This window comes from Euphorbia lathyris, chromosome 7 (assembly GCF_963576675.1).
Source record: "Euphorbia lathyris chromosome 7, ddEupLath1.1, whole genome shotgun sequence".
NCBI lineage: Eukaryota > Viridiplantae > Streptophyta > Magnoliopsida > Malpighiales > Euphorbiaceae > Euphorbia > Euphorbia lathyris.
Window position 1 is genome coordinate 8,422,947 of NC_088916.1, and position 12,937 is coordinate 8,435,883.

The 12,937-nt window shown below is 30.8% G+C and overlaps 1 long non-coding RNA gene across 1 annotated transcript; it reads right to left on the reverse strand.

Moving 5' to 3' along the window:
* Positions 1-10,468: 10,468 nt before the first annotated feature.
* Positions 10,469-11,292, reverse strand: LOC136234910 (uncharacterized). Its single transcript, XR_010691535.1, has 3 exons — positions 11,135-11,292; positions 10,900-11,040; positions 10,469-10,811 (listed from the first exon to the last, which is right to left on the reverse strand). It is a non-coding gene; the product is annotated as an uncharacterized lncRNA (long non-coding RNA).
* Between the last annotated feature and the right edge of the window lie 1,645 nt (positions 11,293-12,937).

Consider the following 12,937-nt stretch of genomic DNA (forward strand, 5'->3'; position numbering starts at 1 on the left):
GACACGAAATATACACGATTAATAGTTTTACTCTTGCAAAGACGACTATTAATAGACCGAACAACTCCGTGAGGTTCTAGAGTCGTGATTTCCCTTTAAGGTGACTCTAATTCTCAGGATCAGAAACTAGGGCCCGTAAGTTCCGTGGCTCGTCAATTCCTACAGTTTCCGGTTTGTCAACTCCGGTGAGGCAACACCTATGTGATTCCTAATAGATTTCGGAGCTCGTAAACGACCTACACAATAATCAATTATAAGTATCAAACCAAGCAATAAACATTAACACGTATAGTGAAAACGGAATCGTAAATCATGTATTATAAATATGGAATATGAAAGTACGGGATACAACCAAGCCTAGTACATAGAAAGAGTACAAGCTAATTAACAAGTAGAAAGGGAAGAAGAATCGGCCCTTGAGACTAGCTAACCGGACTCAAAGTCATCTCTTAGGACTTGGAGGTGGAACTCTCGAGCTTGGTGAATGCGAATGGAGCGGAACTTCGGCGGAGTAACGGGAGGATTATACAAGCTCTCAAGGTGTGAGGAACTCTAATACATGGAAAATTGAATACTGAAATGAGTGCTCATCACTCTTACTTATACATCAAGCTCGGGGGTAGAATCGTAAATACACAAGTTGCATTATTTCTGCATTTTTCCCAGGACACGCCCCGCGCGGACAAGGAGGCGCCCCGCGTGTTTGCCCATTCCGTTGACAATTTCCTTCATGAGGATCAGATTCAGGCCTGATGTCATGAACATGCCCCGCGTGGACAGACAGACGCCCCGCGTGTTTGCCCATTCCGTTGATAATTGACTGTGTGTGGATCAAAATCAGACTGGTTGTCATAACCACGCCCCGTGTAGGTTAGAGTACGCCCCGCGTGGTTGAGCCTCTAGAGTTAAAACGCTTGTATCATATCTTTGGCGTCCCACGTGGCTTGGATCACGCCCCGCGTACTTGAGCTTCTGAAACTTAGATTAAATAATTGCTCATGTACGCCCCGCGCATTAATAGAGACGCCCCGCGTGTGTCGGTGGGTTTTTACTCCTTTGCTTGTACCTGCGAAATAGAATTCTCGACAGCCGAGTTAGCTTGACGCTTATTTTTCCGAAATTAACTGAAAACAAAGGAAATTGATCAAAAGCATAAAATTTATTTTTATTTTGTTATTTTTATTAAAAAAACATTATTTTTGTAATTAAACTCACTTATTTAGTCCATAATTAATCCGTAATTCACGCTAAAAGATAAGGACAAAATGCCCTATCACCTTCCACTTGGATTGTACAGTTCATGATGAAGTTAGCATGGTGATGAAGTGTATGATACTGTCACCACAAGCTTAGTCATAAACTTGTGTTGCTAGAATCATACAACTTCATCACCATGTTAAACACTTTTCCATAAGCATAACAAGCCAAGTGACATGATACATAGTAATGGAGATTTAGGAGTATGCCTAACATGCTATAACAAGTAGACAACTTATTCAAGCAGACATGTATATTCAAGTGAACATGCTATAACAAGTAGACAACTTATTCGTGCATGTCTATTCCTTACTTATTCAAGATAACTTATTCCTTACTTATCATCATAGGTTATGTTCAAATAAAAAAGAGTATGGTGATATCTTATCATTTGCAAGCCATATCAGTACATGCAATTAGCCTAAATTTACCCTTTAATACATGCTTCATACATGCTCAATGACCCTTTTACAATGTTCCTCTAATACTTGATGCATGATTAATAAGCTACATGCCCAAATGAACAATCGTACACATACTCATACAGAACCTCAAACATAAACATCAATAAAACATCAAACATAAACATGTTTCATACACATACTCAATCACTTCTAGCAGTATAACTCATAGGTGTAAGAGTAGTGTCAATCTCAATGAACATTCAAAGCTTTAGAGTATGCCTAATCAGCCACATGCTCAATGACTCTTTTACAATGTTCCTCTAATACTTGATGCATGATGAATAAGCTACATGCCCAAATGAACAATTGTACACATACTCATACAAAACCTCAAACATAAACATCAACAGAACATCATACATAAACATGCTTCATAGACATACATATACTCAATCACTTCTAGCAGTATAACTCATAGGTGTAAGAGTAGTGCCAATCTCAATGAACATTCAAAGCTTTAGAGTATGCCTAATCAGCCACATGCTTAATGATCATTCATACATAAACTCTATGAGTCCTAGCTTCCTAAACAGTTATATCTAACCAATCAGTTCATACCAATCATTTCATCATCACCCACAACATCATACATATATGTAATCATTCAGTTCAAACCCACATAACAATATATATACTAAATCAGGCTAGTTTCCTAAATCAATGAGTTCTAGGTTCCAAAACAGTACATCAAATATACACAATCACTTCTAAAGGCATGACCAATCAGTTTAAACCAACATAACATTAATATATATTCAGTAAGTTAAAGAAATCTTCCCATATGCTAAAGGCATGAACCGATTGACAATCTCTTCAGTTAGCCTTCCCATGTACTAAAGCATTCTTACTATCCCTGCAAATAGTGTTCAAATAAAAATGAATCAGATGAGTTCATACCATCTACTGTATCAGGCATTGTGTTGCCCTAGATTAAAAAAGATAAAGACCCAAGCTTTACAGTAGTGGATCTAAATACAATAAAATCAGTGTAGCTAAGCGAGCGATATAAACCTTTCAATGATAGGTCTGAAAATCACAAGATCATTATACCAACTGCTGAAATCGACATACACCAAAGTAAATCGGATGAGGAAAAGATAGAGTAAGGAACAATGATACTCTAATACAAAACGAAGAAAATATGGCTTACTCGTACCATGTTTCGAGCTCACCCAGTGATTGCATGTTCAAATCAACCATGGAGATAGAGAGGGATGGGAGGGATGAGATGGATGAGAGGGATGAAGCTTGCGTAACCTAAACTGGGGTTTGGGATTGAGAGAGGGTTTATATATCAGCTGGAATTTCAGTCAAATGATATAGAGCGCCTAAAATTTGGTATGGCCGCGTAAGTGAAATTTCATTTGCCGCTTTTTTGTTTTCGGCATACAATGACATTTATTTATTAGAAGTGTCATCTATTGAGCGCATCAAATTTAACGAAAACGCGCGTTTTCTTTGGATGACAGGATTCTGTAATCGTAATGTCATCTGAGAATCGAGCGCATTTTTTATTTCGCCTTCAGATGACATACAGTTAAAATAATGTCACAAAAAATATTCAGACGACACGAAAACAAATGTCTGTCATGTATCTTGTGTCATGTGAAAGGGAAAATGGCATAGTGCAAGCAAAGAGATATTACTGAAGACGGTGGTGCAAGCTATTCCTAATTTCGCTATGAATTTTATCTTGCTTCCTAACTATCTTTGTCTTGAAATTGAGCGTATGCTAAATGGCTTTTGGTAGTGTAATAAAGGAAAAAGCATAAGATGGCTCAGTTGGGATAAGTTTTGTGATGTTAAGGAGATTGGTGGCTTGGGCTTTAAAAGGTTACGTGAATTCAATCTAGCTATGTTGGATAAGCTGGGATGAAGGTTTGTGACTCAACCCAATTCTTTGGTTTTGCACATTTTTAAGGCTAAATACTTTAAAAATTGTAGTTTTTTGGAAGAAGATAAAGGTAATAACCCGAGTTTTGTTTGGAGTAGTATCTTTCAAGCGAAAGATTTGTTGATTCAAGTTTGTAGGAGAAAGGTTGGAAGTGGTGAAGATATTAGGATCGATCATGATCATTGGTTGATTGATGGAATTGAAGGGAAATCATCTACGATTCTTCCCCAAGAAATTGCAGATGCAAAAGTTTCATCTCTTTTTGAAGTTAACTGTAGAAGATGAGATGAAAAAATCATATATAAGAGATGTCTTTAACAAGGAAGATCAAAACTTTATTTTTAGTTTGCCGCTTTCTAGTAATTGCGTTCAAGACATTTGGTTTTGGAGTTTAGAGAATGATGGTTCTTTTTCTGTGAAGAGTGCTTACAAATGATTATGTAATGGGACCCAACTGGTTAGTAATAGTATGTGTAAGAAGATGTGGAGCTTGAAAGTTCCCCCTAAGGTGCATAATATGCTTTGGGGTGCTTATAGAAATGTTTTGCCTATAGCTGTTGTGCTTATGGAGAAACGTGTGGCTGCCAATCTTGTTTGTGTTATCTGTAATTTAGATTTTGAGTATATTTTACATGTGTTTAGAGATTTCATTCACGCTTAGTATGTTTGGAACACGTCTGGTTTAGGTAGAGTGTTAGGTGGCGATTTTCTTTACTTGAAAGATTGGTTGGAATTCATTCTTGCGAATTTTAGTGCTGAGAATTGCTGTTTGAGTGTTATGGGTTGTGTGGAATATGTGGCTGAATAGAAACAATTCTATTTGGAATAATTAAAGGAATTCTACAGATGTTTCTTTTCGTCTAGCGTGCATTAGGTTGAAGGAGTGGCATAATGCTCAATCAAAGGGGATGATTGTGGCCAGATTGTTCCGGGTGGGGCAGGGTCTGCTCGAGTGTGATTCTGGTTACGACCTCATCCAGATCACTTTAAACTGAATGTGGATGCCTCTATTATCTCGGGGTCAAGTCTGATAGGTTTAGGGGCGGAGTTACGGGATTGCAACGGCAAGTGCATCATATTATATGCCACGACTGATAAGGTGGCATACTAGTCCTCCTGATTTCATTGTCCAAGCCTTGTATTCTATATTCTATTTAATGCATGGTCTTTTCTTTTGAAAAAATAAATAACATTAATAACAAATTGTGCCAAAAATAACATTAATATCCTTAAAAATAACATTTGATGCTTTTAATATTTTCTTTTTGTTTTTGATTAATTAATAATTTATTTAAAATTGAAAAACAGAAATTTAAATGACTAATTTTTAAATAAGACTGGATCCGCCTAAGTCTGCATGTGACCGCTTGAGCTGCCTGAGCGTCAGTGGCGGATCCAGGATTTGAGGGAGGGGGACAAAACTCTATGTAAAAAAATTTTAGACAAAATAGCATTAATTGAAAAAAAAAATATACTTTAGTATATAATTGTTATTCGATACAAAATGTCTTAAAAAAAAAAAAAACTTCTAATGCTAAGTAGATCGACGATTACGAGGTAGCAATTCACATCTACGATATGTCATAGCTTGAAAACGATCTACTGCCTCTACCTATACCGTTTCTTTTGGGTCAGGAGCAATTTTACCCCTAACGTCTAAAATGGTGCAATTTTACCCCTAATGTTTGTAGCCAAGAGCAATTTTACCCCTAAAATTGATAAATTGGATCAATTTCAGACACTATTATAAAATACAGTCATTTTTTTTTATTTTGCACCAATTGCATATCAATTTGTTCTAAAAAATGATATAATGTTTTTTGTAATTTAATAATAAAATTAGAGATTAATATTTATAAATTCGGTGAATTTTTTGAATTTTTTTTGTCTAATTCGTACAAAATACAGTATATTTTTAATATTTTTTTCACATCCCAACATATGTTTGTGATTTGTTACTGATAAAATAACGCATGTGTGAAGTGTAGATGACAAGATTCATGACCGAAAAGACAGTTTGATGAATTATTTCTCAAATTGACCCAATTTATCAACGTCAACATTAGGGGTAAAATTGTTCCTGGCCCAAAATGTTATGAGTATTTTTACACCTTAAAAGTGTTTTAAAAATCTCCACCTAAACGCAGTCTGGACTGATTTTTAGACACTACAAAAAGTAAAGGGTTTGATGTTCATGTATCTATTTGATCTTTGTTAACTTTATGTGAAACCACTTTCATCTTTATCTTCAAGTTCAGATGTCATAAAACCTAAAATAAATAAATAAATTAACTGTATATATCCTAAAAGTTGCCAAACCACAACTATGTTATAATATAATGATGTTTTTTAGTGAAAATATGCCATTAAGGATCCATTAAGATTTTTTAATAATATCTTTTAGTAAAAATATGGAATTAAGGGGTTTGGTTTGGTGAGTGTATTCAAAATGTACTATTCTATAGGTATAAAATCTGAGACATTCATCATACTGATAAAAAAAATGTGCTGTGAACATGTATTTGATCTCAAAAATAAGATTATTCTTTTCATTTTTACCTAATAAGTATAAATTGTAATTAAGTTTTAATATGAAGGGTTTGTTTGTAATTGTCCTTTCTGTCTGTTTGTAATTATCCCTAATAGTTCATCCATGTATATAGATAACAATTAGATACAGATACATAGTAAGAAAAATTACAAACAGACTTTCACATTAATACTTAATTACAATTTATATTAATATACAATTCTATTACTACCCAACACGTTATTTTGTCCTCATATTTTAATAATATACTATTTAGCTCTTAATTTGTATTTTATTCACAGTTTAGTCTCTTATATAAAGATTAGATTGTTTAATAATTCAAATATTTGAGATACTAAACTATTGAATAAAAGAAATGTTAAAACTAACTAATGTAGTATTAAAATACAAAGAAAATACAAAGACTAAGCAAAATATTATCTTTATTTAAAAGTAGAATGACAATATTTTTCTACTTCTAAAAATTCAAGACTATCACAAACACACATTATTCAAAACCAAGTCCGTCTGGACTGTCTATGCTTCACCCAAGCGCTCGAAATTGAGAATTTGTTCCCATATTTCCGATTAGTTTCTCTAAACATTTTTTTTTATCCCCTAGACGATTTTTAGTCGTCTGAACTCTGCCTCGACGCTGCCTAGACCGTCTAGGCACGGCCTAAGCGACGATGAACAAAAACATTTTTTATTGTGAATGTAGTTTTTGCTTTATTATAATTCACATTTGAGTTGTTTTAATGATATTGTTGTTGAAATGTTGATCTTTGTATATTTTTAAATATATATGTTACAAATATACGTGTTTTCTATATTAAATAATTTTATATTATTATTTTTAGATAGTATAATATATACTTTATTTTTTGAAAATACATACTTTAATTAAATTCATATAATAAAAATATTTTATTAGAAAATAAAAAATATAAAAATTCAAATCCGATTAATCTCCAATTAATCGTCAAGGATTTTATCCGCCCGATTAGCGTCTAATGTTTTTGACAACCTTACAAACACATATCATTGTAATTACAGTGACTCGTAATTGCCGTTACTATTCCATGAAATATCTCTCTATAAATGAGGTTTTATGTTCAGTATAAGTTGCAAAATATTGCAGCCTCCCAAATAATATTTAGGATAAATAATTTATTAGTTCTTTCCTTTTTACAAAAACGCACGGTTTATTCTCTATATTTTGAAAAATATATTATAAAATCTTTATTTTTTGTCAATACTAACCATTTGGTCCTTCTATTTTTTTTTTAGATTTTTAATCGTTAATATTTAGCATCAACAAGCCAAAAACAATAGAGTAACATGGTTCTGAAATCTAAGATATGTTCGGTTAAAGATCTAAATAAATAGATAAAATGAATAAATAGTTAATATTGACAAAAGATAGAAATTTTATAATGTGTTTTTCAAAATAAGAATAAAAATAATGTGTTACATAAAATTGTGTGTGGATTAATAAATTATTACCCAATATTTATAACAATTGGAGAAGATATTATTTGGTTTTTCTTTTTGATTGAAAAAATCCAGTCCTGCAACAACATTAATTATAAATAAACAAAAAACAATTATATAGGCTGTTAAACATTGATTTAAGTTTTTATTTTATTTACTATTATTTAATTATACTAACTATTTCCACATGAAGAATTAATTGAAAGAGTCCATATTATCTTCACCACGGGTGTTCAAATTTGAGTTGGGTGGGTTATAATTAGATTTTTACCCAATTCATATAAGGAAACTATTTCATGGATTGGATGTGTTATGGTGGGTTATATGGGTTGAAATAATTTTTTTTAGATGGATTAGGTGGGTTGGGTTATATAGGTTGGATGGGTTATAGTGGGTTAAAATTTGTTTTCCTTATTATTTTTCTTTTATTTTTTTTATCTCAAATTGTGTATGTTAAATACTAAAAAAAGTTAAATTGATATTATGTGGTTTAAAATATATTTTTGTTCTTTTTACTTTTATCGAACCACAAATCTCAAATAATAATAAATAATAATAAAATACAGGGATAAAGATTAATTTTGACCCCAACGTTTATAGAAAAGTGTAGATACCGATTCAGGGGTCATATCCGATTCAGGATTCTTTTCCGTTTTAGATATTTTTTATTATTATTATTGTTGTTTTCTCAATTCTCCGATATTACAATTTTCATTTTTTCAGTTTGTAGATACTCATTTTGTCCGGGGTAAATTTTCATTTTTTAATAATTTTACCATTTTAACCAATTTATTTCATAAATATTTACATTGGAATAATTTACTAGATATATTGATACGTTACTATATTTAGCAGATATACTGATATTTTGTTATAGACTGTTCTTAATTTTTAACAAAGGAAAAAAAAAATATTCGGTTTGTTTGTAAAATTAGTTAAGTGTTTATATTATAAAGTTTTAACCAATTGATTAGAATATTATTTATTAATTTAAAAGAATATTATTTGTTAAATAGGTACAAAATGATACTTAATTTTGATGATATCTATATATAATATAAAGCAGTAACGATGGAGCTGAGGTGTCACTTCCTCCTTTTTTACTGATAAAATATAAAATATAATATATAATATATTAATTTTAATTATATTATTATATTTATCTATAAAAAGATTATTTTATCCGTACTATATCTAAGAGTTCTACAGAACTTAAATTAATCCCTAAAATCTCTCTAATTCTCTGCATATCTATATCTAAAAGTTCTACAAAATATAAGTTAATCCCTAAAATCTCTCTAACTCTGCATATTTATATTATATAATATAAAACAGTAACGATGGAGCTGAGGTGTCACTTCCTCCTTTTTTACTGATAAAATATAAAATATAATATATTAATTTTAATTATATTATTATATTTATCTATAAAAAAGATTATTTTATCCTTACTATATCTAAGAGTTCTACAGAACTTAAATTAATCTCTAAAATTTCTCTAATTCTCTGCATATCTATATCTAAAAGTTCTACAAAATTTAAATTAATCCCTAAAATCTCTCTAATTCTCTGCATACCTATATATAATCTTGTATATATAATATAAAACAGTAACGATGTAGCTGAGGTGTCACATCCTTCTTTTTTACTGATAAAAAAATATAATATAATATATAATATATTAATTTTAATTATATTATTATATTTATCTATAAAAAGATTATTTAAAGTAAATGTGAAAATAAAATAATAATATTTAATTTATATAGCACCTTTATATAATTAATTGCATTTTAAGATGAATCCGTGCATCGCACGGGTTAAAATCTATATATAATATAAAACAAGTAACGATAGAGCTGAGGTGTCATTTCCTCCTTTTTTACTGATAAAATATAATATATAATATATTAATTTTAATTATATTATTATATTTATCTATAAAAAAAGATTATTTTATCCTTACTATATCTAAGAGTTCTACAGAACTTAAATCTATATATAATATAAAACAGTAACGATGGAACTGAGGTGTCACTTCCTCCTTTTTTAGTGATAAAAAATTTAATATATTAATTTTAATTTTATTATGTATATTTATCTATAAAAAGATTATTTTATCCCATATATCTAAGAGTACTACAGAATTTAAATTAATCCCTAAAATCTCTCTAATTCTCTACATATCTATATATCTATATATAATATAAAACAGTAACGATGGAACTGAGGTGTCACTTCCTCCTTTTTTACTGATAAAAAATATAATATAATATATAATATATTAGTTTTTATTTTATTATTATATTTATCTATAAAAATATTATTTAAAGTAAATGTGAAAATCAAATAATAATATTTAATTTATACAACACATTTATATCATTAATTGTAATTATTAGATTGTATTTTTATTAATATTTATATATTAAGATGAATCCGTGCATCGCACGGGCCAAAAACTAGTAAATTAATAAAAGAAGACAGCATTTAAATAGATAATTGAAAATAATAAAATAAATAATGTTTATGATATACATTTAATTAATTTAATTAGAGTTATTAAGATTTAAAAAAAAACGATTAGATAAAAGAAAAGGAAAACAAAAATGATTTTCTATTATTATAAAATTTCAGAATTTACAAAAGAAAAAAAAGTAAAAAATGGTCTTAAGGGCCAAACTAATTTCAGCAAATCCATCCAAAAACAAGAACCAAATAAATACTACATACAAAACACCGAAAGAATATATATAAAAGCAAATAATTTCTTGGTGGCCAAGGCAGTAGCCACATCGCACTACTTGGCCACCAAACACCAATTCTGTTGGCTCTCTATTTAGAGAGCCAAAATCAGACAGCAAAGGGGGATTTTTTCTATTTTTTCTCAGAAGCAAAAGCTCTCGCAGACTCCATCAGCTTCTTCCATCCTTTCATTCTAAGTTTTTGTTGAAGGGGAGTTGAGAGTTTCTGGGGAAGGGCCTATGCTATAGGGACAACCCAGAATTCTTTAAACAAACCTAGAAATCTCTAGGTGAATGCAGGGATATGTTATATTCATACAAATCACCTAAGGATTTCAAAACTCTGTATTAGCAATTCATTAGGTTATCCTTGTTTTAAGAGCTTGATCTTCTGTTCCCAATTTAAAACTTTCATGGTTCCATTAAATCTATTAACGAAGCAAAACAAACAGATCAGTAGATAGAAATATTGAGAAGAGAGTTTAAAAAGTTAATAAAATAGTAGTAGAATTTTACCTTTGAGAAAGAATCGATGTCGATGCGAGGTCGAACGGAATTGAAACAATGAGTAATAGGAGGCATCGTTTAGGGTGAACAGAGTATAACTCCGACTTAAGATCTGTCACCGTCGTAGGAAAGCCTCCGGCCACCAGAGATCTGGGGAAAAAAATATTAAGGAGGAATACGAGAAGGATCATACACAAAAAGGAAAAATATCATACAGTTACTCTATCCTTCCTCCATAAATTACCAGAGACTGTGTGAGTTTTCCATAAAGATCGATGAAGCAACGAGGGGAGTTGTCGTCAAGAGAGAAACCACAGCCGCCATGACTCGATCCCTGTCGTTTTCGTCGAAATAGAATGCATCCGGTGAGCAGATCGGTGAAGGTAGAAGAACCTTGGGGTTCTCTGGTTTTCAAAGAAAGAGAAGGAAAGAAGATGAAGGAAGGAGCCTGATCTATCCAAAATTATGTCATTTGGTCTCTGACCTATTATTTGGTCACATTTGGTCCTTGACCTATCCCATTTGGTGAAATTTCACCTAATTTGTATGAATACTTAATGGAATCGTTATCTCTTTAACAAGTAATGATATTTTGACACTTAAACTTGAAACGTGATATTTCTTAAAGTTTTTTTCACATTACGTGGAAATAATTAATTAGATTAAAAAAACCAAAAAAAAAAAACAAAAAACAAATCCTAAACTAAAATCTATTAAATTCAAGTGTCAAAATATCGTTACTTATCAATGAGATAATGATTCTGTTAAGTTTGAATCCAAATTGGGTAAAAGTTCTCCAATTTGGGATAGATCAGGAATCAAATGTGACCAAATAATAAATCAAAAACCAAATGATAAAATTTTGGATAGATCAGGACCAAATAGTGCTTTAAGCCAATACAAATTAGAGTTGAGTGTGGGTTTAGTTTGGTTTACATACGGTGAATAAAGAGAGACTAAGCTAAGAACCATTAGATTACTACTCTTGTTTGGGTTTGGGTCATGGCTTTAACCCCTTTTTATTTGCTACTGGGCCGAAATCAGGTAAGTTTAATTTTTTTTTGGTGCCTTGATTTGTTTAAATTGATTAGTAGATCCTTTTTCTAATTCAACTTTTAATAAGCTATTTGGTTATATTATGGAATAAATTGGTTAAATTTAATCCATCTTTTTATTATGAAAATGAAACCACTTACTTTATACGCCTATGTTATAGGGGTACGAAGTCGGTCAAAACAAAATTAATTAAAATGAAACGGCTGAATTCATACGCCTATGTCATAGGGATATGAAAAACGGTCAAAATAAAATTTATCGAAACCAAACGGATCAATTCATACATCTATGTTATAGGGGTATGGAATCGATAAAAAACAAAATGAATATAAATTAATCGGCTCAATTCATACGTGTATGAAAACGGTCAAAATAAAACTAATCGAAATGAAACGACTTATTTTATATGCCTATGTCATAGGGGTACAAAGTCGGTCAAAATAAAATTAATTAAAACGAAATGACTTACTTTATACGTCTATGTTATAGGGGTATAAAGCCAGTCAAAATAAATAATTTAGAACGGTTCAATTCGTACGTCTATGTCATAGGGGTATGAAATGGACCAAAATAAAATTAAACGACTCAATTCATATGTCTATACTATAGGGGTATGAAAGCGGTCAAAATAAAATTAATCGAAAGAAAACGGTTCAATTCATATGTCTATGTTATAGAGGTATGGAGCCGGTCAAAATAAAATTAAAAGTAATGAAACGACTCCAATTTATACGCCTATGCTATAGGGGTATGAAATCAGTCGAAATAACATCAGTTTAAATGAAACGGTCCAATTTATACGCCTATGTTATAGACGTATGAATTCGGTTAAATTAAATGGTCCAAACTGATACGCCTTTATTATAAAAAAAATACATAAAATAGAGAGAAATGAATCAAATAAATTAAGTAAATTTAATATAAAAAAATCACATCTTTTAGTACCAATTTTGGGCGGGGCAGGGTGATTACTCAAAGTTTTCTTTCCTAC